Source organism: Loxodonta africana, chromosome 17, assembly GCF_030014295.1.
Source record: "Loxodonta africana isolate mLoxAfr1 chromosome 17, mLoxAfr1.hap2, whole genome shotgun sequence".
Lineage (NCBI taxonomy): Eukaryota > Metazoa > Chordata > Mammalia > Proboscidea > Elephantidae > Loxodonta > Loxodonta africana.
This window is the reverse complement of record NC_087358.1, coordinates 46,727,353-46,752,098: the sequence shown is the minus strand read 5'-3', so window position 1 is coordinate 46,752,098 and position 24,746 is coordinate 46,727,353.

Below are 24,746 nucleotides of genomic sequence, written 5' to 3'. Positions count from 1 at the left end.
GAACCAAGGAATCACTTACTGTTATCTAGTGACCCACTTGCAAGATTTTTGCTTCCTGTACCTGTGACTTTATACTCTGCAGGTCTAGAGGTCTTAGTTCTAAAGGGATAAATGCTCCCACCTGGAGACACTTCTCTGATTCCAATGAATTGAAAACTAGGAATGCCATCTGGCCACTTTGGGCTCCTTATGCCTTTGAATCAACAAAGAAGGGAGTTACTGTACTGGCTGCAGTGATTGATCCTGATTACCAAGAGGAAATTGGGTTGATATTACATAATGGAGGTAAAGAAGAGTATGTCCGGAATGCAGGAGATCCATTAGGGCGTCTCTTAGTACTACTATGTCCTGTGATTAAAGTCTATGGAAAACTAGAGCAACCAAATTCGGACATGACTACTAATGGTCCAGATCCTTCAGGAACAAAGTCTTGGATTACCCCATCAGGCAAAAAACCATGACCAGCTGAAGTGCCTGCTGAGAGCAAAGGGCATACGGAATGGTTGGTGAAAGAAGGTAGCTCTAAATACTAGTTATGGCCATGTGACTAGTTAAGGAAATGAGGACTGTAATTGTTATGAGTATTTCTGGTTTCTGTGCATTAAATATTTCTGTTTTCTTCACTTATAAAACATAAGATGTAAACAGGGCCAGTGCATTTTCTGTTGTATGTGTGTTCATTGTGTCATATTAGGCACGAATATGACTATTACTGTCTTTATTCAGAGATTATATATGGTTCAAGGAGACAAGTACAGGTGTCAAGTTGACAAGAGGTGGACTGTGATGGTTAAGGTTGTGTGTCAGCTTGGCTGGGCCATGATTCTCAGTGGTTTGGCAGCCATATGATGTGATCATTTCCATGATGAGATTTGATGTAATGTGATCACCTTCATGATAGAATCTGCTGTGAGTAGCCAATCAGTTGAGAGGGAGTTTCCTTGGGCATGCAGCCTGCATCGAATATAAAGTGGGCATTCTGGCAAGACCCGTGGGCTTTTGCTCATTTTGGATCCTACAGCTGGCTCCTGTTCATCTGACCTCTGGTTCTTGGGACTTTAGCTAGTAGCTTACCTGCAGTCTTGCCTGCTGATCTAAGTATTTGTCAATCTTCACAGCGTTTGAGCAACAGCCCTGTTCTCTGACCTGCCTATCTTAAGTTCACTAGCACCTGTAGCTACGTGAATCAAGAGAAGAATCTATCCTGACCCACGAACTTGGAACATTCCAGCCTCTACAAACACTTGAGCCATTTCCTTGATATAAATCTCTCTCTGTATATACTTATATGCTTTACTGGTTTTGCTTCTCTAGACAACCCAGCCCAAGATCATATTATGCACATTAAAAAAAAAAAAAACATTATGATATTAAATGTTTTAAAAACATTTATGCCAATCAAATATGCAGAGGTAGGGTGATAACATGAGTGAGCTACCAGGGTGTCTTACTATATTGTTTCCTTATCAAATACTGAAGAATAATTTCCACAAATAGACTGTATCCCCTGAAAATGTAAAATTTATTGAGCTTGACAGTTAAATACACTCAGGAGATCACTGCCACAATCAACATACAAAATACTTCCATCATCCCAAAATATTCATTATTATATATCCTTTGAAGTTAATCCATACCTCTTGCCCCAACTCCAGGCAAATATTATGTTATAAATTAGTTAGCATTTTATGAAATAAACTTAATCATTCCATACATACTATATTGTGCTTAAAAGAAGCACTGGTGATGGGTAATCAATGGGTAATCAATCAGCAATTCAAACACACCAGCCACTCTTCAGAGTAAGATGTGGCAATCTGCTTCCGTAAAGATTTACAGCTTTGGAAACCTTATAGGACAGTTCTACTCTATAGAGTTGCTGTAAGTCGGAATTGACTCAATGGAAATGAGTTTTATGTTGTGCCTGGCTCTTTTTATTCACTATAATCAGTTTGAGATTCACTCATATTGTAATGTGTATCAGTGATTCATTTGTATTTATTGCTTGGTAAACCAGTTGCCATCGAGTGGATTCTTACACCCCATGTCTGTTAGAGTAGAACTGTGCTCCATTTTCAATGGTCGTTGTTTTGAAAATGGATCACTAGGCCTTTCTGCCAACGTACCTGTGGGTAGAATCAGACTTCAAACATATGGTTAGCAACTAAGAGCAATAACTCTTTGCAGCATTGCTAAGTAGCATTTCATTATATGAATATGCCATATTTTACTTATTCATTTACCTGTTGATAGACATTTGTGTCATTTAAATTGACAGTTTTTTACTTTTGTGAGTAAAACTATTATCAGCATACCTGCATGGACATATGTTTTTATTTTCCTTTTAAATAACAAAGAATGAAATAGCAAACCTAGAAAACAGTTTTTACAAAGTTTTTGTGTCATTTTATATTCCCATCATGATAGTAAGGGCGTTATGGTTGCTTCACAACTCAATACTACGTTTATCCTCGATGTTGCCAGTCTTTTTAATTTTAGTCTTTTTTAAAATTGTAATGACTATATAGTGTTGGAAACCCTGTGGGCATAGTGGTTAAGAGGTACGGCTGCTAACCAAAAGGTCAGCAGTTCGAATCCTCCAGGCACTCCTTGGAAACTCTATGGGACAGTTCTACCCTGTCCTATAAGTTTGCTATGAGTCAGAATCGACTCTACAGCAATGGGTTTTATATAGTGATTATATCTCATGATTATTTAAATTTCCATTTCCCTGATGTCTAATGATACAGAGAATAGATTTATGTGCTTATTACTTATTTATTATTTTTTTGGTGAATAATTTTAAAGACTTATGACAATTTTTATTATATTATTTGTATTCTTATTATTTAGTTGTAAGTCTTTTTTAAAAAAAAATTTTTGTGCTTTGAGTGAAAGTTTACGAATCAAGAAAGTCTCTCATACAAAAATTTATATACACTTTGCTATACACTCCTAGTTGCTCCCTGCAATGAGACAGCACACTCCTCTCCACCCTCTGTTTCCGTGTCCATTCAGTCAGCTTCTGTCCCCCTCTGCCCCCTCATCCCCCCTCCAGGCAGAAGCTGCCCACATAGTCAGGTGTCTCCTTGTTACAAGAACCTCACTCCTAACAGTATCATTTTCTATCCTATAGTCCAGTCCGATCCCTGTCTGAAGAGTTGGTTTTGGGAATGATTCCTGTCTTGGGCTAACAGAAGGTCTGGGGACCATGACCACCGGGGTCCTTCTAGTCTCAGTCAGACCATTAAGTCTGGTCTTTTTACGAGAATTTGGGGTCTGCATCCCACTACTCACCTGCTCCTTCAGGGGTTCTCTATTGTGTTCCCTGTCAGGGCAGTCATTGGTTGTAGCCAGGCACCATCAGGTTCTTCTGGTCTCAGGCTGATGTACTTTCTGATTTATGTGGCCCTTTCTGTTTCTTGGGCTCATAATTACCTTGTGTCTTTGGTGTTCTCCATTCTCTTTTACTCCAGGTGGTGGAGACCAATTGATGTACCTTAGATAGCCACTTGCTAGTGTTTAAGACCCCAGAAGCCACTCTCTAAAGTGGGATGCAGAATATTTTCTTAATAGATTTTATTATGCCAATTGACCTAGATGTCGCCTGAAACCATGGTCCCCAAACCCTCACCCCTGCTACACTGGCCTTCAAAGCATTGGTTTATTCAGGAGACCTCTTTACTTTTGGTTTAGTCCAGTTGTGTTGACCTCGCCTGTATTGTATGTTGTCTTTCCCTTCACATAAAATAATTCTTGTCTACTACCTAATTAGTGAATACCCCTCTCCCTCCCTCCCTCCCCACTCTCCTAACCATCAAAGAATATTTTCTTCTCTGTTTAAACTATTTCTTGGGTTCTTATAATAGTCATCTCCTGCAATATTCGTCCTTTTGCAACTGACTAATTTCATTTACCATAATGCCTTCCAGATTCCTCCATGTTATAAAATTCATCATTGTTCTTTTTTGATGCGTAGTATTCCATTGTGTGTATATACCATAATTTATTTATCCATTCATCCGTTGATGGACATCTTGGTTGCTTCCATCTTTTTGCTATTGTAAACTGTGCTGCAATGAACATGGGTGTGCATATATCTGTTCGTGAAAAGGCTCTTATTTCCCTAGGATATAATCCAAAAAGTGGGATTGCTGGATCACATGGTACTTCTATTTCTAGCTTTTTAAGGAAATGCCAAATTGATTTCCAAAGTGATTGTACCATTTTACATTCCTAACAGCAGTGTATAAGTGTTCCAGTCTTTCCACAACCTCTCCAACATTTTTTAATGTGTGTTTTTTGGATTAATGACAGCCCTGTTGGAGTGAGATGGAATCTCATTGTAGTTTTGATTCACATTTCTCTAATTCCTAATGATCATGAGCATTTCATCATGTATCTGTTAGCTACCTGAATGTCATCTTTAGTAAATGCCTGTTCATATCCTTTGCCCATTTTTTAATTGGGTTATTTGTTTTTTTGTTGTTGAGTTTTTGCAGTATCACATAGATTTTAGATATCGGACAGTGAGTGGAAATGTCATAGCTAAAAACTTTTTCCCAATTTGCAGGTAATCTTTTTACTCTTTTGGTGAAGTCTTTGGATGAGCATAAGTATTTGACTTTTAGGAGCACCCAGTCATCTAGTTTCTCTTCTGGTGTATGCATTGTCAGTAATGTTTTATATACTGTTTGTGCCATGTATTAGAGCTCCTAGCATTGTCCCTACCCTTTCTTCTATGATCTTTATTGTTTTAGATTTTATATTTAGGTCTTTCAACCATTTTGAGTTAGTTTTTGTGCTTGGTGTGAGGTATGGGTCTTGTTTCATTTTTGTCACAGGTGGATATCCAGTTATGCCAGTACCATTTGTTAAAGAGACTGTCTTTTCCCCATTCAACCCACTTTGGGCCTTTGTCAAATATCAGAGGCTCATATGTGGATAGATTTATGTCTGGATTCAAATTCTGTTCCATCGGTCTATGTATCTGTTGTTGTACCAGTACCAGGCTGTTTTGACTACTGTGGCGGTATAATAGGTTCTAAAATCAGGTAGAGTGACGCTTCCCACTTTCTTCTTCTTTTTCAGTAATGATTTACTTATCCAGGGCCTCTTTCCCTTCCACATGAGGTTGGTGATTTGTTTCTCCATCTCATTAAAAAAGTCATTAGAATTTGGATCAGAATTTCATTGTATCTATAGGTCACTTTTGGTAGAATAGATATTTTTACAATGTTAAGTCTTCCTATCCATGAGCAAGGTATACGTTTCCACTTATGTAGGTCTCTTGCGGTTTCTTGCAGTACTGTCTTGCAGTTTTCTTTGTATAGGTCTTTTATATCTCTGGTAAGATTTATTCCTAAGTATTTTATCTTCTTGAGGGCTACTGTAAATGGTATTGGTTTGGTGATTTCCTCTTCGATGTTTTCTTTGTTGTTGTAGAGGAATCCAACTGATTTTTCTATGTTTGTCTTGTATCCTGATACTCTTCTGAACCCTTCTATTAGTTTCAGTAGTTTTCTTGAGGATTCTTTAGGGTTTTCTATGTATAAGATCATGTCATTTGCAAATAGAGATACTTCTACTTCTTCCTTACCAATCTATATGTCCTTTATATCTTTATCTAGCCTAATTTCTCTGGCTGGGATCTTCAGCCCAATGTTGAATAAGAGTGGTGATAAAGGGCATCCTTGTCTGGTTCCCATTCTCAAGGGGAATGCTTTCAGGCTCTCTCCATTTAGGATGATATTGGCTGTTGGCTTTGTATAAATGCCCTTTATTATGTTGAGGAATTTTCCTACATTCCTATTTTGCTGAGAGTTTTTATCACGAATGGGTGATGGACTTAGTTGCTTGTTCTGCATCAATTGATAAGACCATGTGATTCTTATCTTTAGTTTTATTTATATGATGGATTACATTAATTATTTTTCTAATATTGAACCATCCCTGCATACCTGGTATGAATCCCACTTGGTCATGGGGAATTATTTTTTTGATATGTTGTTGAATTCTATTGGCTAGAATTTTGTGGGGGGGTTTTACATCTAAACTCATCAGGGATGTAGGTCTATAATTTTCCTTTTTTGTGTTGTCTTTACCTGGTTTTGGTACCAAGGATATGCTGGCTTCATAGAATGAGTTTGGGATTATTCCATCCTTCTCTAAGCTCCAAAATACCTTTAGTAGTAGTCGTGTTAGCTCTTCTCTGAAAGTTTGGTAGAACTCTGCAGTGAAGCCTTCCGGGCCAGGACTTTTTTTCGTTGGGAGTTTTTTAACTACCTTTTCAATATCTTCTTTTTGGGGGGTTTGTTTAGTTGTTCTACCTCTGTTTTTGTTAGTTTAGATAAGTAGTGTGTTTCTAGAAATTCATCCATTTCTTCTAGGTTTTCAAATTTGTTAGAGTACAATTTTTCATAGTAATCTGATATAATTCTTTTAATTTCAGTTGGGTCTGTTGTGATATCACCTATCTCATCTCTTATTCAGGTTATTTGCTTCCTCTCCTGTTTTTCTTTTGTCTGCTTGGCCAGTGGTTTATCAATATTGTTAATTTTTCAAAGAATCAGCTTTTGATCTTATTAACTCTTTTAATTGTTTTTCTGTTCTCTATTTCATTTAATTCTGGTTTAATTTTCATTATTTGCTTCCTTGTGATGTCTGAGGGTTTCTTTTGTTGCTCTCTTTCTGTTCGTTCAAGTTGTGGGGATAATTCTTTGGTTTTTACCTTTTCTTCTTTTTGGATGTGTGCATTTATTGGTATAAATTGACCTCTGAGAACTGCTTTCACTGTGTCCCAAAGGTTCTGATAGGAAGTGTTTTCATTCTTATTGCATTCTGTGAATTTTTTTATTCCATCCTTAATGTCTTCTATAACCCAGTCAGTTTTGAGCAGGGTATTGTTCAGTTTCCAAGTGTTTGATTTCTTTTCCTTGCTTTTTCTGTTTTTTATTTCTTTGTTTACGGCTTTAGTTCACAGAAGATCCTTTGTAATATTTCGATGCTTTGGATTCTGCTAAGGCTTGCTTTATGATCTAATATGTTTTCTATTCTAGAGAATGTTCCATGTACACTAGAAAATAAGATTCACTTGTCTGCTGTTTGGTGAAATATTCTGTGTAAGTCTGTGAGGTCAAGTTGGCTGATTGCGGCATTTAGATCTTCCGTGTCTTTACTGAGCTTCTTTCTGGATGTTTTGTCCTTCACCAAAAGTGGTGTGTTGAAGTCTACTATAATTGTGGAGCTGTCTGTTTCAGTTTTCAATGCCAATAGAGTTTGTTTTATGTATCTTGCAGCCCTATCATTGGGTGCATAAATATTTAATATGGTTATATCCTTCTGAAATGTTGTCCATTTAATCATTATATAGTATCCGTCCTTATTCTTTGTGGTGGATTTAACTTTAAAGCCTATTTTGTCAGAAAATAATATTGTCACTCCCGCTTTTTATTTTTGTATGATTGATATATTTTTTTTTCCATTCTTTGAGTTTTAGTTTCTTTGTGTCTCTAAGTCTAAGGTGTGTCTCTGTAGGCAGCATATAGTAGAATCTTTTTTTTTTTTTTATTTTATTCATTCTCCCACTCTCTGTCCCTTTATTGGTGCATTCAATCCATTTACTTTCACCATAATTATGGATAAGTATGAGTTTAGTGCTGTCCTTTTGATGTCTTTTTTTTTTTTAATAACTTTTATTAAGCTTCAAGTGAACGTTTACAAATCCAATCAGTCTGTCACATATAAGTTTACATACATCTCACTCCCTACTCCCACTTGCTCTCCCCCTCTTGAGTCAGCCCTTTCAGTCTCTTCTTTCTTGACAATTTTGCCGGCTTCCCTCTCTCTCTATCCTCCCATCCCCCCTCCAGACAAGAGTTGCCAACACAATCTCAAGTGTCCACCTGATATAATTAGCTCACTCTTCATCAGCGTCTCTCTCCCACCCGCTGACCAGTCCCTTTCATGTCTGATGAGTTGTCTTCGGGGATGGTTCCTGTCCTGGGTCAACTGAAGGTCTGGGGAGCAGGGCTGCCTGGATTCCTCCAGTCTCAGTCAGACCATTAAGTTTGGTCTTTTTATGAGAATTTGGGGTCTGTATCCCACTGATCTCCTGCTCCCTCAGGGGTCCTCTGCTGTGCTCCCTGTCAGGGCAGTCATCGATTGTGGCCGGGCACCAACTAGTTCTTCTGGTCTCAGGATGATGTAGGTCTCTGGTTCATGTGGCCCTTTCTGTCTCTTGGGCTCTTAGTTGTCGTGTGGCCTTGGTGTTCTTCATTTTCCTTTGCTCCAGGTGGGTTGAGACCAATTGATGCATCTTAGATGGCCGCTTGTTAGCATTTAAGGCCCCAGACGCCACATTTCAAAGTGGGATGCAGAATGATTTCATAATAGAATTATTTTGCCAATCGACTTAGAAGTCCCCGCAAACCGTGTTCCCCAGACCCCCGCACTTGCTCCGCTGACCTTTGAAACATTCATTTTATCCCGGAAACTTCTTTGTTTTTGGTCCAGTCCAATTGAGCTGACCTCCCATGTATTGAGTGTTGTCTTTCCCTTCACCTAAAGCAGTTCTTATCTACTGATTAATCAATAAAAAACCCTCTCCCACCCTCCCTCCCTCCCCCCCTCGTAACCACAAAAGTATGTGTTCTTCTCAGGTTTACTATTTCTCAAGATCTTATAATAGTGGTCTTATACAATATTTGTCCTTTTGCCTCTGACTAATTTCGCTCAGCATAATGCCTTCCAGGTTCCTCCATGTTATGAAATGTTTCAGAGATTCGTCACTGTTCTTTATCGATGCGTAGTATTCCATTGTGTGAATATACCACAATTTATTTACCCATTCATCCGTTGATGGACACCTTGGTTGCTTCCAACTTTTTGCTATTGTAAACAGAGCTGCAATAAACATGGGTGTGCATATATCTGTTTGTATGAAGGCTCTTGTATCTCTAGGGTGTATTCCCAGGAGTGGGATTTCTGGGTTGTATGGTAGTTCTATTTCTAACTGTTTAAGATAACGCCAGATAGATTTCCAAAGTGGTTGGACCATTTTACATTCCCACCAGCAGTGTATGAGAGTTCCAATCTCTCCGCAGCCTCTCCAACATTTATTATTTTGTGTTTTTTGGATTAATGCCAGCCTTGCTGGTGTGAGATGGAATCTCATCGTAGTTTTAATTTGCATTTCTCTAATTTTTTAATGGCTAATGATCGAGAGCATTTTCTCATGTATCTGTTAGCTGCCTGAATATCTTCTTTAGTGAAATGTGTGTTCATATCCTTTGCCCACTTCTTGATTGGGTTGTTTGTCTTTTTGTGGTTGAGTTTTGACAGAATCATGTAGATTTTAGAGATCAGGCGCTGGTCAGAGATGTCATAGCTGAAAATTCTTTCCCAGTCTGTAGGTGGTCTTTTTACACTTTTGGAGAAGTCTTTAGATGAGCATAGGTGTTTGATTTTTAGGAGCTCCCAGTTATCGGGTTTCTCTTCATCCTTTTTGGTAATGTTTTGTATTCTGTTTATACCTTGTATTAGGGCTCCTAGGGTTGTCCCAATTTTTTCTTCCATGATCTTTATCGTTTTAGTCTTTATGTTTAGGTCTTTGATCCACTTGGAGTTAGTTTTTGTGCATGGTGTGAGGTATGGGTCCTGTTTCATTTTTTTGCAAATGGATATCCAGTTATGCCAGCACCATTTGTTAAAAAGGCTATCTTTTCCCCAGTTAATTGACACTGGTCCTTTGTCAAATATCAGCTGCTCATACGTGGATGGATCTATGTCTGGGTTCTCAATTCTGTTCCATTGGTCTATGTGTCTGTTATTGTACCAATACCAGGCTGTTTTGACTACTGTGGCTGTATAATAGGTTCTAAAGTCAGGTAAGGTGAGGCCTCCCACTTTCTTCTTCTTTTTCAGTAGTGCTTTGCTTATCCGGGGCTTCTTTCCCTTCCATATGAAATTGGTGATTTGTTTCTCTATCCCCTTAAAATATGACATTGGAATTTGGATCGGAAGTGCGTTAAATGTATAGATGGCTTTTGGTAGAATAGACATTTTTACTATGTTAAGTCTTCCTATCCATGAGCAGAGTATGTTTTTCCACTTAAGTATGTCCTTTTGAATTTCTTGTAGTAGAGCTTTGTAGTTTTCTTTGTATAGGTCTTTTACATCCTTGGTAAGATTTATTCCTAAGTATCTTATCTTCTTGGGGGCTACTGTGAATGGTATTGATTTGGTTATTTCCTCTTCGGTGTTCTTTTTGTTGATGTAGAGGAATCCAAGTGATTTTTGTATGTTTATTTTATAACCTGAGACTCTGCCAAACTCTTCTATTAGTTTCAGTAGTTTTCTGGAGGATTCCTTAGGGTTTTCTGTGTATATAATCATGTCATCTGCAAATAGTGATAACTTTACTTTTTCCTTGCCAATCTGGATACCTTTTATTTCTTTGTCTAGCCTAATTGCCCTGGCTAAGACTTCCAACACGATGTTGAATAAGAGCGGTGATAAAGGGCATCCTTGTCTGGTTCCCGTTCTCAAGGGAAATGCTTTCAGGTTCTCTCCATTAAGAGTGATATTGGCTGTTGGCTTTGCATAGATGCCCTTTATTATGTTGAGGAATTTTCCTTCAATTCCTATTTTGGTAAGAGTTTTTATCATAAATGGGTGTTGGACTTTGTCAAATGCCTTTTCTGCATCAATTGATAAGATCATGTGGTTTTTGTCTTTTGTTTTATTTATGTGATGGATTACATTAATGGTTTTTCTGATATTAAACCAGCCTTGCATACCTGGTATAAATCCCACTTGATCAGGCTGAATTATTTTTTTGATGTGTTGTTGGATTCTATTGGCTAGAATTTTGTTGAGGATTTTTGCATCTATGTTCATGAGGGATATAGGTCTATAATTTTCTTTTTTTGTAATGTCTTTACCTGGTTTTGGTATCAGGGAGATGGTGGCTTCACAGAATGAGTTGCGTAGTATTCCGTCATTTTCTATGCTTTGGAATACCTTTAGTAGTAGTGGTGTTAACTCTTCTCTGAAAGTTTGGTAGAACTCTGCAGTGAAGCCGTCCGGGCCAGGGCTTTTTTTTGTTGGGAGTTTTTGGATTACCGTTTCAATCTCTTTTTTTGTTATGGGTCTATTTAGTTGTTCTACTTCTGAATGTGTTAGTTTAGGTAGGTAGTGTTTTTCCAGGAATTCATCCATTTCTTCTAGGTTTGCAAATTTGTTAGAGTACAATTTTTCGTAGTAATCTGAAATGATTCTTTTAATTTCATTTGGTTCTTTTGTGATGTGGTCCTTCTCATTTCTTATTCGGGTTATTTGTTTCCTTTCCTGTATTTCTTTAGTCAGTCTAGCCAATGGTTTATCAATTTTGTTAATTTTTTCAAAGAATCAGCTTTTGGCTTTGTTAATTCTTTCAATTGTTTTTCTGTTCTCTAATTCATTTAGTTCAGCTCTAATTTTTATTATTTGTTTTCTTCTGGTGCCTGATGGATTCTTTTGTTGCTCACTTTCTATTTGTTCAAGTTGTAGGGACAGTTCTCTGATTTTGGCTCTTTCTTCTTTTTGTATGTGTGCATTTATCGATATAAATTGACCTCTGAGCACTGCTTTTGCTGTGTCCCAGAGGTTTTGATAGGAAGTATTTTCGTTCTCGTTGCTTTCTATGAATTTCCTTATTCCCTCCTTGATGTCTTCTATAACTCAGTCTTTTTTCAGAAGGGTGTTGTTCATTTTCCAAGTATTTGATTTCTTTTCCCTAGTTTTTCTGTTATTGATCTCTAGTTTTATTGCCTTGTGGTCTGAGAAGATGCTTTGTAATATTTCGATATTTTGGACTCTGCAAAGGTTTGTTTTATGACCTAATATGTGGTCTATTCTAGAGAATGTTCCATGTGCGCTAGAAAAAAAAGTATATTTTGCAGCAGTTGGGTGGAGAGTTCTGTATAAGTCAATGAGGTCAAGTTGGTTGATTGTTGTAATTAGATCTTCCGTGTCTCTGTTGAGCTTCTTACTGGATGTCCTGTCCTTCTCCGAAAGTGGTGTGTTGAAGTCGCCTACTATAATTGTGGAGGTATCTATCTCGCTTTTCAATTCTGTTAAAATTTGATTTATGTATCTTGCAGCCCTGTCATTGGGTGCATAAATACTTAATATAGTTATGTCTTCCTGATCAATTGTCCCTTTTATCATTATATAGTGTCCTTCTTTATCCTTTGTGGTGGATTTAAGTCTAAAGTCTATTTTGTCAGAAATTAATTTTGCTACTCCTCTTCTTTTTTGCTTATTGTTTGCTTGATATACTTTTTTCCATCCTTTGAGTTTTAGTTTGTTTGTGTCTCTAAGTCTAAGGTGTGTCTCTTGTAGGCAGCATAGAGATGGATCGTGTTTCTTTATCCAGTCTGTGACTCTCTGTCTCTTTATTGGTGCATTTAGTCCATTTACATTCAGGGTAATTATAGATAAATAAGTTTTTAGTGCTGTCATTTTGATGCCTTTTTATGTGTGTTGTTGACAATTTCATTTTTCCACATACTTTTTTGTGCTGAGGCGTTTTTCTTAGTAAATTGTGAGATCCTCATTTTCATAGTGCTTGACTTTATGTTAGTTGAGTCGTTACGTTTTTCTTGGTTTTTATCTTGAGTTATAGAGTTGTTATACCTTTTTGTGGTTACCTTATTATTTACCCCTATTTTTCTAAGTAAAAACCTAACTTGTATTGTTCTATATCGCCTTGTATCACTCTTCATATGGCCGTTCAATGCCTCCTGTATTTAGTCCCTCTTTTTGATTATTGTGATCTTTTACCTATTGACTTCCATGATTCCCTGTTATGTGTATTTTTTTTTTAATTAATCTTAATTTGTTTTTGTGATTTCCCTATTTGAGTTGATATCAGGACATTCTGTTTTGTGACCTTGTGTTGTGCTGATATCTGATATTATTGGTTTTCTGACCAAACAATATCCTTTAGTATTTCTTGTAGCTTTGGTTTGGTTTTTGCAAATTCTCTAAACTTGTGTTTGTCTGTAAATATCTTAATTTCGCCTTCATATTTCAGAGAGAGTTTTGCTGGATATATGATCCTTGGCTGGCAGTTTTTCTCCTTCAGTGTTCTGTATATGTTGTCCCATTCCCTTCTTGCCTGCATGGTTTCTGCTGAGTAGTCAGAACATATTCTTATTGATTCTCCCTTGAAGGAAACCTTTCTTTTCTCCCTGGCTGCTTTTAAAATTTTCTGTTTATCTTTGGTTTTGGTGAGTTTGATGATAATATGTCTTGGTGTTTTTCTTTTTGTATCAATCTTAAATGGGGTTCGATGAGCATCTTGGACAGATATCCTTTCGTCTTTCATGATGTCAGGGAAGTTTTCTGTCAGGAGTTCTTCAACTATGTTCTCTGTGTTTTCTGTCCCCCCTCCCTGTTCTGGGACTCCAATCACCCGCAGGTTATCCTTCTTGATAGAGTCCCACATAATTCTTAGGGTTTCTTCATTTTTTTTAATTCTTTTATCTGATTTTTTTTCAGCTATGTTGGTGTCGATTCCCTGGTCCTCCAGATGTCCCAGTCTGCATTCTAATTGCTCGAGTCTGCTCCTCTGACTTCCTAGTGCGTTGTCTAATTCTGTTATTTTATTGTTAATCTTTTGGATTTCTACATGTTGTCTCTCTATGGATTCTTGCAACTTATTAATTTTTCCAGTATGTTCTTGAATAATCTTTTTGAGTTCTTCAACAGTTTTATCAGTGTGTTCCTTGGCTTTTTCTGCAGTTATCCTAATTTCATTTGTGATATCATTAAGCATTCTGTAAATTAGTTTTTTATATTCTGTATCTGATAATTCCAAGATTGTATCTTCATTTGGGAAAGATTTTGATTCTTTTGTTTGGGGGGTTGGAGAAACTGTCATGGTCTGCTTCTTTAAGTGGTTTGATATGGATTGTTGTCTCCGAGCCATCACCGGGAAACTAGTTTTTCCAGAAAATCCGCTGCGTACAGTCCAAATCCCTGCGGGACGGTTCCCCGGCTCGGACGCTGCTCTTTCTGCTCCAAGACCAGTCACTGCCTCCCGGGGACTTCTCCTACCGGCTGCGTCCCACGCCGCCCTTGGAACCGGCTGGTCCCCCTCCCGGGGTTAGTTCAGGGGGGTGGAGCCGCTCTCTGTGCTTGTGCAGTACCTGACTGGTACGGTGGCTTCAGGCTCTGGAAACAATCGCTGCTTCCCCGTATTAGTTCGTTCTCCGTCTCTAAATCTGTGTTTGTTGTTCAGGGTTCGTAGATTGTTATGTATGTGATTGATTCACTTGTTTTTCGTGTCTTTGTTGTAAGAGGGATCCGAGGTAGCGTCTGCCTAGTCCGCCATCTTGGCTCCGCCCTCTGATGTCTTTTTTGTGTGTTGTTGATAGTTACTTTTTCCCTCTTAATTTTTTGTGCTGAGTAGTTTAGCTTTATTTGCTGTGTTTTCCTCTGAATCACTGATTTTCCTTTTTCTGAGTCTTTATTTTTTTCTTGCATTTTATTTTGATGAGTAGGATTGTTAATGCACTTGTGGGGGATTCTGCAGTCAGACTATGGCACCAGTGTTTTTGTTTAAGAGGACTGTAAGGTACCCCTTATACTTGGACCCCTGTCACGGGTGGCTAGGTGATGTGGGTGGAGCCACCAGTCCTTAAGCTTCTGATGTGGGTGGGTAAGGATCCTATTTAATAGGCAAAGTGGCATCAAATATCAAACACCCACCTCTCTACCACACAGCTAAAACAGTTGCAGTCTGCCATCATAGGCCTATTCTCCTGAAATGGGCCCACAGGGGTCCATGCAGGGGTGAAAGTTATTCAAAGTCTACAGGCCATTTGTTACTGGACAGGAGCCACTTCCGTCCTGAGTTCTCCAGCTTAGTGGAGCTGGCAGATTATCTTTTCTCTCAGTTGTGAATTTGTTCCTTCTCCAAGGCTGGGAGAATGGTTCAAGATGCACAACAGGACCTATTTCAGGCCCAGGAAAATTGACAGCCATTAAAGCCAGCTTGGGGACTGGGTCCACAGTAAAATTAATGCAAGTACTTAGCTTTTGCTGAGAGCACCATTATTCTCTGGTTCCAGAGGTGTGAGTCTGCTGTGGGGCTCACTGTCTCTCCCTGAAAAAACTGCATCCAGAACGCTACCACCAGCCGCAACACAGTCAGTCCAGGGAATGGTGGTTGAGGTTTCCCTGTGATTCAGCTCCAGAAACTCCTCTGTGCTTCTGAAAGTTCTCTCCCTCCCCCTGCCTCTCAGACTGTTTCCTAACTTTGCCTTTAATGTTCAGAACTCCTGGCTTGTCATAAATATAATCGTTTCACTTTTTTTTTTTAGGTCTTTATTTTAAGAGGGATCACCGGAAATATCTGAGTGGTCTGCCATCTTGGTCCCACTTCGCAAGAATTCTTAAATATTGAATAATTTAGGCTATGACCAGATATATGTATTACTGATATATCTCCCCATTGCAGCTTTCCTTTTTCAAATAGTATCATTCGAAAAGAAGACTTTTTTATTTTTAAAGTAATATATTTTTTCCTATCTAAGAATTTTTTTTTCACACTTAAGTTCACAGGTATTGATTTTTTAAAAATTCATTCTGCATGTTTTATATTTTTAGCTTTTATATTTGGATCTATGATCAATTTCAGTTTTATTTTTGTTTATGACATGAGATTAATACTCATGTTTGCTTCCCCCCAATAGAGTTGCCTCAGCCCTATTTGTTTAAAATATTTTCGTTTCTCCATTAAATAGTTTTAGCACTTTTATTGAAAATCAATACACTGTAAATGTGCAATTCTATTTCTGGACATTTTATTGTTTTTCATTCATCTAAACATTGATCCTTTCACCACTATAACACTTTCTTGATTACTTTATCATTATATTAAACCTAGAAGTAAAGTAGTGGAATTTGTTGTTTTTTTTTTCTTTTTTGAATTGTTTTGGCTGGTCTAGGTAATTTGCATTTCTATGTAAGTTTTTAAAATACGGCAATTCCTATTAAATATCCTGCTGTAATTTTGATTAAGATTTCATTAAATCTATAAACCAATTTGTGGATAATTGACACCTTAATTCTGTTTTGTCCTCTAATCCACAACCTTGTATATATATTTTTTAATTTCTGTCAGTAGCATTTGATATTTTTAGTGGAGAAGTCACAGGTGCTCTGTTAAATATTCTCCTATGTATATATATTATTTGGGGGGGACTGTTTAAAATTAATTAAAAAATGTGTTATCCATTTGTGTCTTGATGGAATAAAAATATAATTGATGTTTGTGTATTAAATTTTTACCTTAAGACATTGCTAAACTCATTTAGCAATTCCATAGCTATTTTATACTTTTCTGGGAATTTTTTCTATGTAAAGTAACATGTCACATGAAAATAGTTTTCCTTCTTTCTTTCTTACGTCTATGTCATTTTTTTTCTATTTTTTATTGCAATATTTTAGATTTTGAGTACAACATTAAATAGAAAAGGAAATAAGAACATCATTGGCTTTTTCCCCTAATTTAGGGGAAAAATTCAATATTTACCATTTTGTCTGATATCAGTTGTTAGTATTTTGTACATGGCCATTTTCAGATTGAAGAAACTCACATGATCAGTTTGTTGAGATATTTTATCACACGGGGGTGAAAATTGATTTTTTTTCTGCCTCTATTAAAATTATCATTTTTCCCCTTTCCTTACTATAAGCTGTTAAAATAAAAAATCACATTGACTGATTTTTTTAGACAATAAACTCACTGTCTTGGTTATCTGGTGCTGCTATAACAGAAATACCACAAGTAGATGGCTTTAACACAGAGAAGTTTATTTCCTCACAGTAAAGTAGGCTAAAAATCCAGATGTAGGGTTAGCTCTAAGGGAAGGCTTTTTGTCTCCATTAAGCTTCTCATCAATGTTTCTTTGGACTATGAGCTTCTCCGTGCAGGAACCCTGGGTCCAAAGGACATGTTCTGCTCCCAACACTGCTTTCTTGGTTGTAAGAGGTTCCCCATCTCTCTGCTTCCTTCTCTCTTTTATATCTCAAGAGATTGCCTCAAGACACAGTCCAATCTTGTAGACTGAGTCCAGGCTCACTAACACTACTGCCACCCACCCTCCTGCATTAACATCATAGAAGCAGGATTTACAACATATGGGAAAATCACAAAATAGTGAGAATCATGGTCCAGTCAAATTGATACACACTTTTTGGAGCGCCATACTTCAATCCATGACATTCCAAACTTTGCCCCCCCAAATCACATCCTTGCAACAAGAAAAACATATTCACCCCATCATATCACGGTGAAAGTCTTGACTCCAAGTCCAAAATCCAAAAATTATTCTTCGTCTATGAAATCTAGAATGAAAGTTATCTGCAGAACAAGCACAAGCTAGATATTTCCATTACAAATGGGAGAAACTGGAGGAAAAGAAGAGATAACACACCAAGCAAGAAGAACATATTACATTAGACCTCAAGGCTTTGAAAATAATTCTCTGTTCTCTGAGACAATTTACACATGGCCCTGCCCTCTAGACTCTAGGTATTGGCCACACAGTCTGGATTCTGAGTGGAACTCCCTCAGCCCTGGGCTTCAGGTCCACCTTCCAGGCCCACGGGGATGGCACCTTTGCTCCCTCAGGTTTGTTGTTGTTGTTGTTAGGTGCTATCAAATTGGTTCCAACTTATAGTGGCCCTATGCACAACAAAATGAAACTCTGCCCGGTCCTGAGCCATCCTTCCAATCGTTGTTATGCTTGAGCTCATTGTTGCAGCCACCGTGTCAATCCACCTCAGCTTTAGGCGCACCATCCTCCTAGTCCATCTAAATGGCGACTGCACCCTTAGAAACACCATAGGCCATGGTTCCACCCTTGAAAGCCCCAGAGGTCCTGGCCATACTGTTCGAGACTGAAGCAGCTCAGCTTCTTGTGTTCCTTGTCTCTTCAACTTCTGCTTCTTGTGGACTCTCAGCCCTTGGGCCTCACGCCCACATCTGCCCTGCTGAGGCAAGAGTTCAAAGCTCTGTAGCTCCACCTATAAGTTCCCCACTCTGCCTGGAAATCTTCTGTGCAGAGGAACTCAGCTCTCTTGCTCTTCAGGTGGGATCCTGTGCTGTCTCGCACTGGCCTCCTCATTCTGCTGCTGCCAGTCCTCTGTCTCTGCCTCTCCTTAATCATTCACAGTTTCAAAACCGCTTCCATATTTTAGATATCTTAGAGCAGCACCCCACTCCTGGTACTAAATCCTGTCTTAGTTATCTGGTGCTGCTATAGCAGAAATACCACTAGTGGGTGGCTTTAACAAAGGGAAGTTTACTAAAAGTCCAAATTTAGGGCATCAGCTCCAGGCGAAGACTTTCTCTTTGTGTCAGCCTTCTCATCAATGATCCACCAGACTAGGAACTTCTCCTCGCAGGGACCCTGGGTCCAAAGGATCTGTTCTGTTTCTGGCATTGCTTTCTTGGTGGTATAAGTTCCCCTTATCTCTCTGCTTGCTTCTGTCTTTTATATCTCAAGAGATTGCCTCAAGACACAATCTAATCTTGTAGATTGAGTCCTGCCTCGTTAACACAACCGCCGTCAATCCTCCCTTATTAACGTCATGGAGACAGGATTTACAACATACAGGAAAATCACACAACACTGGGAATCATGGCCCAGCCAAATTGATACACACATTTTGGGGGGGACATAATTCAATCCATGACACTCATTATGTTATTGGAATAAATCATGGCAAACTTTCATTTTTGACATGGTGCTGGATTTTGTACTGTAACATGCTGTTAAGGATTTTGCATCTGTGTTCCTGAGAGGTATTGGTTTCCTATTTTCTTTTCTTGTTAATACCTTCCTCTGATGTTGATATTAGATTAATGCTGGCTTCATAAAAAGAGTTGGTAGGTGTGGTAAGTCATATAAACAAGGTCCCTTTTGAATGAATACTTTGAATATAGCAGGGTTTGACAAACTATAGTCCCAGAGACCAATTCTGGTCTACTGCATATTGGTATTTTATATATTTAAATAAAGCTTTTTTGAGATATAGCAATGCTTCTTCATTTATAAATTGTCTATGGCTGCTTTTATGCTACAATGGCAGAGCTGGGATAGTCGTAAACGAGACCAATTGGGCTGCAAAGTCTAAAATATTAATATCTGACTCTACCAAGGAATGATTTAGATGGTGGAGACCTCATACGCCAAGCTGGATTTGTAAGTGCATATGTCATTTCTGCCTCACAATAAAGCTTTCTGGAGTTGATCCAATCTTAAGAAATTGTACTTTAGAGAAAATCTATTGCAAGATAGGGATGTTTGGTCAAATAGTTACAGTTTTGACCTCTGAGAGAGAAAGTCTATTTCCACTAGGGCCCCACAATCAGTCAGTAGTTTTTCCTTAAAAATATTATGTAAGATTCAATGTCAGGAGAAAACTTCTTGTTCAGAAACCAAAAGTCCAGAGAATTCCAAGACAGTGTCTTTACGAGACTCATAAAAAATATTAAATCAGTCACAGACAATTAAAAAGGGTCTGAAGGAGACAGCTATCAAAAGATAACCTGTTGCCTTTGATTAGATTCAAACCGACCTTTTGGTAAGCAGCCATAGTTCTTAATTACTGCACCACCAGGGCTCCATCTCTGCATGGATTAGGCCTACAAAAATGCCCACTTCCCAGGAATTCTTTGAATCTCTAAGCAGAAACTCGATTTCCATATTTGATAGAAATGCTTAGGGAAAAAGTCAGTTGTGTGATTGGTTATTTCATAGATCTTTTTTTTCCTCATTTTGGTTCTCTATAGATTTTCTACTTTGCTATCAGTCTAGTGATCCATGAAAAATTGTTTAATTTTATCCAAAATTTCATTGTTTATATTAAGAATGTGACTCAATCTCTTCACGAGGGGGAGACAGAAATAACATCATCCCAAGGCCGATTCCTATGAAGCAGCGGTCAGACACACCTCTTTCCAACCTTCTTGCTAATTCTGACACCAGCCATCCCTCCCATGGCACTCACTACTTGTCTGCTGGATTTAATAATTCATTGAAATAGCCACACACACAGGCAATGCTCACGATTATAAGGTTTATTAGGAAAGTAATAGGTTACTGTTCAGGACTAAGAATGATTTAGCATGCAGTTCTTTAGTCAGAACAGTTTCTTGGCTGTGCCCACAGGCAGGCCTCCCTGACCCTAGGTATCTTGACCTTTGGCTCCTCAGGTCTCTTGGGCCTCCTGTGCCAGCGCAGACTCTGTCCTGCTTGGGCAAGTGTTATGAAGCTCTTTAATTCCATTGATAAGTAACCCAAGGCACCCTACTCCACCAGTAAACCTTGGCCTGAAAGAGCTCAGCTCTCTTGCTTCTTATTGTCGGCAAGCCTAGCTCCACCAAGTACTTGGAAATACCCCGCTCCACCAGCAAGCTTCCTGCCCCAAGTCCCACTCTGTGGGCCAGGAAGCCCACCGCGCCATCTCCTGCCAGTCTTCTGGTTCTGCTGCCTCTTCTGCTGACATTTCTCCATCACTGTTTTTGCCATCTTCAGTGTTACATCTCTCTCTTTCCATCTCCTGGGTCTAGGAGGTTCTCAGAGCAGGGGCCCCAGGTCCAAAGGACACACTCCATTCCTAGCTCTTTTTTTTCTTTGTGATAATGAAGTCCCACCTCTGCTCTAGGATTGGCTCACTTTTAAGCCTGTTGTTAGGTGCCAAAGAGTTGGTTCTGACTGATAGTGACCCTATGTACAACAACAACAAATACCTCCTGGTCCTGCACCATCCTCACAATTCTTGCTAAGTTTGAGCCCGTTGTTGTAGCTACTGTGTCAATCCATCTCATTGAGAGTCTTGTTCTTTTTCACTGACCTTCCACTTTATCAAGCATGATGTCCTCCTCCAGGGACTGGCCTCTCCTGATAACATGTCCAAAGCATGTGGGAAGAAGTCTCACCATCCTCACTTCTAAGGAGTTTTCTTTTTAAGCCCAGTGAATGGCAAAACTAACCAATCCCGTTTTTAGGGTTCCCTACACTTTATTTGCATTTTTTTCATCCCCACAAAGGGTGCCATGAACCTTATTTCCATTATTAGCAAGCTATCCAATCCCCTTTGTGAGCCACTACCACCTCCTTTGCATAGTCCTACCCAGTCATTTGATGGGAGTTACAAGACCATGGTGAGAAAGGCCATATAAAAGTGACCAATTGCACCACAATTCCAGATTAATTAAAACCTAAATAGAAACATGGATGAGCAAAAAATAATTTAGGAGACCATATGTACAATCTAAGGTTTCAAAATTTTTATTAACAAGAGAATAAATTAAAATATTTAGGAAGTGAATTTGGTCATATATTAAAATTACAAATATAAAGAAAACATGTCATAAACAAAATCAATAAATCGAGGTATATACTCAATGGCTATCAATTTAAAATACTAAATCTGTACTAAGCAAAGAGCACTTTGATAAAGAGAAACAAAAGCTAAAGAGTTAAAAACAAAAATTAAGAAACTATATAAACAAGCAATTCTACAAAATACAAAACTCAAATTTCCTGTGTAGTGAGAAGATGGCAAACTAAGACACAGAAAGTTTTTATTTTATTCCAATAGACTATGAAAAATTAAAAAAAATAATCACATGGATTAGTAGTGAATTTAAGGGAAAAATGACTCACTCATTGACTCCTAGTGGAATTGTGAATTTCTGCAGCACAATCATAAGGTATACTGCCAGTAATTATTAAAATAAATTTGAAAAACGAAAAGACACATACTTTAGTCCATCAATCTCAGTCTTGAAAATCCATTATAACTAAACAGAACAAAGTGAATGTCAATCATTGGAGGAAAATTATAGACTGTGTTAAAGCTATTTTGGGGAGTATTAATAGAACAAATAAGGGGGATGAGTTAAGTCTGTATATTAGACTTTGAGAGATTTCTATGATACGTAGTTAAGTGAGAGAATTTAAGTTTCAAAATATCATAACATTTGTAAAACTGTAACCAATATTCACCATGAAAGAGAGAAGGGGGCATAATCAAAGGAACAAAACGTATCATTTATTCTTGTTTTGGAATTTAGGAATTCAAGAAATAGATTAATTTGCTAGCTACAGCTTTAAAGAATAAACTTCAAGGATAAACTACATAAACTTTATAGTACATTGGGTGCTCACTTAAATGAAAACAAGTAACAATAAACAAAGCCTTAGAGGAAGTCTCCTCAAACAATTTTTTGGTATTTTTCTTTATGATGGCCTCAGAAAGTGAGGATTCGTTGCTTCATAATGTACTGAGAGACAATGTTCAAGAGTCCTTATATCTTTTTAGAGATTGTGCATTTCCTTCTGTGCAATAGTTATTACAATCTATAAGTTTCCTTTATTTGTAAAGCTTGCCAACAATATCTTTTGTTCAAGAAAACATAGAAGTTTGTGATTTGCTCTCTATATGATTACAATTTTTGTCTTTGATAAGAACTTTATTTCAGTTGTGAGTATATAATTCATTTCAATTTTTTTCTGATATTGGTTTTGTGACCATGAACTTTATATATATTTTCTCAAAACATGGCATTTTAAATTAAATTGCTTTCGTACTATGTCTCACTAATCTGTTTTTCTGTTTCATATCCTTGATTTTTTTTTTTTTTTTATTATATTACCACTGATTTTTAAAAAGTGAAATCCAATTCTGTAATATATTACCAAGTGTTTGGGGGAGAACTCAAGATTGTGATACTCATTTCAAAGAAGAAAATTTACCATTCCTGTATAAAGAATTGTATATCATTTTTTGCCATATGCAAAAAGACCCACTACCCTCCTCTTAAAGTTAGTTAGTTACCTGGAAGGCAGAAAATCAGTGTAGTTTGAATATGGTGAGATTTTCCACTTTTTAATCATTACTTTGAAAGTTTTAAATCTAATCATGAAATAAAATGAATCTATCAAGCAGTACTGCATTGCTCTTTTTATAGTAGAAGTAGATTTAGATGTTAGAGATTCATGTAAATAACTTTGATGATATATGCATACTGAAAATTAAACAAAATATCAGAGTGTGAAAGGAATATAACAGATAACAAATCTGAGTACATGGTGTGTCATATTAATACAGTTTTTTCTGAAATTTAGATTAGATGCATTTTCAATGTGAGCATCTCTGAGCAATAGCTCGATTTCTTTAGTATTTATAAAAATAATGGCACAGAAGAAACGATAGAATCTTTTTTTTAAATTTAAAGATAACAATTAAAAAATAATGTAAGAACATAAAACTAATGGAAAAATAAGTTAAGAAAAAAGGTAGTTTTTTCTGGATATAAAGAAAGCACTGAGTTTTACTATATTAATGAGCATGTTTAATGTTATCTGAACTTGAGTGATTAGAATGCATGTCAACACATATACAGGTACATACGTGCACAACCTCACATATATGTATAATCTCAGACACAGATGAACATATATGTATATGGGGCAATTGTCTATTATAGAATTTTTAATGGTCAACATAATACTGACCTGCCTGTATAATATAGCATTTGTAGGGAGATAAATATTGAAAGAAACTTGTTATTTCGTACAGATATTTTTGTATATTAACACTGCTTGCTGTTTTTTTTTTTTACGGTACAATAAGTATTGTCACTATTCTCCTTTTACCTGTTACCCTCAAGTCAATAATGACTAACAGCTACCTTAAAAGACAGGGTAGAACTGTCCAATAGGGTTTCCTAAGCTGTAATTTTTAAGGAATCAGACTGCCACATCTTTCTCCACTTAAAAATGGCTTGGAGGCAGTGTTTGACCTCCTCTAACTTCACAACGGGGAAAGAGAATCAAGATCAACAGCCCAAGGCTGATTCCTATGAGGTGGGAGGGTCAGACACACCTCTACTCTCTGCCGTATTTACCAATTCTGACACCAATCATCCCTCAGCCCGCAGCACTCTCTGCTTCTCTGCTGGGTTCAATAATTCATTGCAATGGCCATAGAGAACTCACAGACCATACTCACATTTATGGGGTTTATTAGGGAAGTAACATTTAGAATTCAGGTTCAGGGACATGCAGGAAACAGTTCCTTCATCAAGATAGCCTCTCCCCAGCTGTTCTTTCAGGCATGCCTTTCCCTGGCCCTCAGTGTCTGCCCAAAGGCACTCAGCTTTCTCTCTCCATGGGCCAGGAAGCCCACTGCTCTGTCTCCTGCTGCCAGGTCTCTCCTGCTACTGCTTCTCACCATCTTCAGGGTTACAGCTGTTATACCTTGCTCTCTCCTTCTCTCTCTCTCGGTCTCCTGCTTCCAGGAGCTTCTCAACACAGGGATCCCGGGTCCAACGGACATGCTCTCTGCTCCTGGCTGTTCTATCTTGGTGGTGGTAGGATCTTCTTTGCTCTGGAATCAGCTCTCTTTTAAAGCAAAACTGACCAATCTCCTTGGTGAGCCACAATTGCCTATTGCGCAGTCCTGCCCAATCACCTGGGTGGAAGTTATAAGACCATGGCTAGAAAGGCTACATACAAAAGTAATTAATCACACTGCCCTCCAGCAGATTGGCTGGTGGGTTCAAACTTCCAACCTTTCGATTAGCAACCAAGCACTGAACGACTGCACCACCAGGGCTCCTCTATTGTCGTTTTACAGAGGAGAAAATTTAAATACCAGGAAATGGAAAATCGTGT